Consider the following 4,968-nt stretch of genomic DNA (forward strand, 5'->3'; position numbering starts at 1 on the left):
GGGGGGGGTCCGCGGTTCCCCCCGCGGTGGTGTCACGCCGTGGGGGGTGGGGATTTCCTCGGCGGGTGGAAGGCGGAGGAGAGGTTAAGCAATGCGGCGCTTCCTAGTCCTTCACCGGATGGATAATACGAGTGGGTGGTGACATTTTTGGCATGTTTGACCGTCAGTGCCTAAATCCGTATGACAGATTATCTCGGCGGTTACAAAAGGCTGTAAGCGCTTTGAAAATAGTGCTGCCATGTACAGCCGGGGATCCTGCTTAGTGCTGCCGTGCCTTCCAGCCCGGAGGGTACGGCGAGGCGAGCCGCGGACGAAGTGCCCTCCGGGCGGGGAGAGGAGTTCCCGACGGGAGGAGAGAGCTGGTTTCTCCCGGGCATCCAGCACAGGTCGTGCCCGATCTCCCGGAGTCTCCTTCTCGTCAGGCACCGAGTGCTCCAACTCGTAGTTTTCCCGAGGTCAGTCTGTCCATTGTGCATGTGAAAAGCAAAAAAACCCACCCCATCCCCAGATTTCCTGCAGCCGGATAAGAGCCTGGTGGAAGGGAGGAAGGAAGGAAAAAAGGAAGGAAGGAAGGAAGGAAGGAAGGAAGGTGTTGTTTTGGTTCATACTCTTCCAAACCTTTCTCTTTCCTCATTTATTCAAGAGTTCACTTGAGCTGTCAGTATCTCGGAGCAACCCAGCCTCTGATTCATCTTCTAACACTAGTGATTCTTTCCACTTAATTATTATCTTTAGCAAAGCAAAACCGCTTTGGGAAACCTTAAAAATAGAAGTAACAGTTTGAAGACAGATACCTTTCTGTGGTGCCTGATCCCTGAATTGCAAGGTTGGCGTTGCTCCTAGAAGTACAGTGGAAGTCTACAAACCTTCCTCTGCGGTTACAGCTACATGTACTCCTGACACTTATCGTGTGTGTCAAAGGCTTGGAGCTGCATCAGTTTATTTAGTCATTTATACTGCCATTAGTTTTCTTCATTTGCTTAAAATTAAGTTCTTGGGGAGGGCCAAAAGCACACAAGCCTGCAGTGTCATGCGACCGGTGGCCTAGACCCCTCTGGTCTCCTCACAGAAAAGTGCATCTGCATCAGTCTCACCCGGTCTGATCACGACGCTGCTCAGAGACCTCCAGAGATAAGTCATCAACCACAACAGACGGCAGTGAAGGTTTCCCTTGCTCCCTCCCGTTCAGTTAGTAGCCCAGTTGGTAGAGCCCTTCCCCCATGGAGAAGGAAAGCTGACTCTCTGACTCATAAGCACATCTTTCCCCCCGAGGAGGCACCGTGGGGCTAGTTGGAAGGCTGCAACAATTTTGAGTTTCTCCCACTGAAGGAACCCTGCTCCACAGGAACATCTGCAGTTGGTGGTTGTGCTTTTGCTCGGAAGAGGCGGCAGGAAAGAGAGGGACCCACGAAAACAGACGGTGAATTAGGGTAGCATAATGCATCCAAAGAATCCCCATCGTGAGAGCTAGGGCAGTCTCAGGGACGGGTGAGCTACAGGGCATTTTGGAAAGAAAAAGCAGCTTCACTCCAGGACGGGCTTCAGGGCTTCCCCATATCCTCACTTTTGATGATGATGGGTGGGATGCCTCTCCGGGTTGGACACCTAATGCCAGACTGCGCCTGGTCTAGGTGGGGGAGCCAGCACCCCAGGTTAGTCTCTGTGTGCTGCTGGGCGCTTCTTTGTACAGCTGCCCTTTCCCGTTTTCCCCGTATGATGCTTGGCATCTGCAGGTGTATCACACTTAAAATAGTCTTTTCTTATTAAAGCCACTTTTATACTTTAATGTACGTGCTTGTTTGGGGTTTTTTGAATGAATTCCTGTTTTTAAAGGTTTCCATTACTGATTATTTTTTCCCTGCATATACAGACATTACTGAATAGGTTGTACTTGTCAGTAAATATGTCTGCAAATCACCTAAAACCTTTTTCGGTAACAATTCTTGTTTAATAAATATAGGCTATATAGTTCCAAAAGACCCTGCCAGGCTATACAATCATTTAATAAAAACCTTCTTAAAACATTTGCTTAGCCATGTGTATTTTATTTATATTGCTTTTTGTGGTGAATAGATTACAGTGCTTTTCTTTGCACAGTTGCATTTATGTGATGGTTTCCATTTTTTGATAATTTCTTTGTGTCTTCACTTCAAAGGTGTAAAGTGTGTGTACAGTGGGTGTACCACAGGTCTTAGTAATAAAACAGGTTATAATAGATGTTCTGTCTCGAAAGTGGATTAGGATTCCTGGGTGGAAAATGCTCAAGTGCAGAGGTGTTATTACTTCTTACTATATAAAAATACTGCTTTAATACAACAAATGTTGAGGTTATTCTACAGCAGATACTTATTTATTCTTGGAAGTAACAGAATTAGCTCATATTTGGGAAAATGTCTATGAATATTGCTGTAGATGAAAATAAGATTTTTATATTCTGTCAACAGAGGTGTAGCCTCACATTTCTTAGTCATACATGTAGTTTATAAAGCATCTGTGTTTCAGTGGTTTTTGTTCTTAAAAATAAAAACCAGCTATAGTGTTTTGGGTGTATCCCTGAAAAAATCTTCACTGTCTCTCTCTTTGCCATGACTGTGGTGAGTGTAAGTTGGCTCTCTGTGCTGCGGTCCTGAGGCAGTGATGTGGGGGAAAACCTCCCACTTTAAGCACTTTGTTTTTCCTAAACAGAACATACAGTGAATATCCAGAGATGGAAACAACCTTTAAACAGGATTATTCAGATTAAAACTGTACCTCCTTACTCTTTTGTCGTAACATGCTTCAATCCAACCCAAAGTAATGAGTGCAGTACAGAAGTTTCTGGGGAAAATGGTGTCCCTTAGCACCTTAACATTTATAGAGTTCTCTAGCTAAAGTCAACCTTTTTGTTCTGACATTTCTGTATAGCTGCCAACTGGAAATCCTAAAAAGCTGTTGTGTTTAGCCCTAATTTAAGGGGATGGAGAAAAAGAGAACTGACTATTCATACTATAAACCTGTTTTAATAACAGGAAGCGTCTATACATCCTTCTTCTTAGACCTTTTGTTTTCAGACATAAGCAAGTAAGGTCTTTAAATTTGTTCCAAGAAACACAATGTATCGAGCATTTCATTGTCTTCCACATTTTATATTCATTAAGCAGTTCATGAGATAACTCAAGAGTTTTGCCAATGCTTTTAGTTTGCTTGGAGGGTAACCAGAGCTGTATGTACGCAGTGTTATTTTCTAAGTTTTCTTTTTCTTTACTGTTTCTTTCTGTTTGCATCTGTAACAAATTAGAGAGAACGTGTTGGTTTCGCTTATGATGTCATCAGAATTGGGGTTACTGACCTCACTGGACTAGTGGCCTGTGTCGCCCAGCATACTGTCTCCTGCAGGAGAGCATTAGTGTCCCCTGAGATGGATAACAGAATCAAGTTGTCTATAAAGTTTCATTTAACCTTGTCACTTAGTAATTGGTTTCTGAGCTGGAGCAGTATGCTTGTAACTTAGCTAATTTTTGTTTAATTTGAAAACTCTGTCTTGCCATGTTCTGACTCCCGCTGTGTGCCTTGGCGTTGCGGCGTGCGTGGCTGTGGGTTCCTGGGGGCGGTTGGGAGTTGGCACACCACCTTCTGCAGTCACGCCTTTGGGTATGTTTAGGTTTGCAGCCTTTCAAGCCAAATCTGTGCTACGCAGTTCTGCCAGTGTCACTCGATGAGAAAACACCCAGCCCTTCGGCTGTCATGGTTTCGTCAGCAAAATCCCAAGTGTGGATACTATGCTGCTGACAGAAAATTGCTTTTGTTAGCTCAGCTTAGATCTTTAGAGGGGTGGTTTAGCTCTAGCTGCAGACAAACTCCTTTGTCAGCAAATTTTGGACCTCCGCTGAAGGTTGCACCATGCTGGCTATGGCCATGCAAAGGCAGTGGCAGCGGCTCATTGGGAACCGAGCGATGCTGGATTTCCTTCAACATACCCTACTGTCAGGACATGTGAACAGGCAGGCCAGTTGTTCTTTTACACTAATTGTTGTTCTGTATACTTAAAAAATAAACTTATTTTCCCCTCTCTAAAATAAAACATAAACTCTGGACTTTTTTTGTACATTCCCTCTTTTTTGGAGTATTTTGTCTTGTATTCCTGTAGAGGTATAATCAAGGCTGAAGGTAATCTTTCACGTGTGTGCAGGTCTTTTTAATTCAATATTGTGGTTTTGTGTGGCATTTCACTTTCCCGGATCACTCAGACTGTGTTAAACAACAGACACCCTAATGCAGAACAGCTTCGTTAGAAGTGTGTCGCAATTAAAGGTGCCTGCATAGTCTTTCTTTGTACTTGGCTAGGTGCTTCCTTTGGACAGTACAATACTTCCCTCTTTGTAAGTATTTAAGTATTTCTTGTAAGAAATCATCAAAATCTTTCCAAAAGTGCAAACACAGTTCAGGCTCAAATAATCTCCTGTGTCTTGCAAGTTAGCAATTTTGTGATTTCTTTCCTTTTTTTCTTGCTATCTGTCATAGTTTCTCCCAGTTCTGGGCACTGTGTAAGGAGGAGTATTGAACCTTTTTAGAAAAGATTTCTCAAGCTGCTGCCAAAATAAAATGAATCCTGACTAATGTTCAATCCTAATAATTACAGAATTAAAATAAGTTGAATGAGCTATAGCTTTTCTTTATCTGAGAAGGTCACTGCAGATATTTCAAGTTTCTTTGCTGAATCTGACTCTTAGTATCATCTTATCTGCTTTCTATTTACGTTTAAAAAAAAATACTAGCTGATGTTTCAGTATTGTCCTTCATTGCAATAGATAAACAGTAAAAACTACTCCAGTGTACATTGATATTCCTCCTACAAGAGAATGTGGAGTTTCAGGATATATTTTCTGTTTTCTTCATAGCCATTGCAAAACACTAGGGATCCACAGTGCTTCCCCCGCTTTTTCTTTTTCTAGGTTCAGTTTCTCAGAAGCAGGGAGGAGAGGTGGAATA

The sequence above is a fragment of the Haliaeetus leucocephalus genome, unplaced genomic scaffold (genome assembly GCF_000737465.1).
Source record: "Haliaeetus leucocephalus isolate CR32 unplaced genomic scaffold, Haliaeetus_leucocephalus-4.0 Scaffold932, whole genome shotgun sequence".
NCBI classification, from domain to species: domain Eukaryota; kingdom Metazoa; phylum Chordata; class Aves; order Accipitriformes; family Accipitridae; genus Haliaeetus; species Haliaeetus leucocephalus.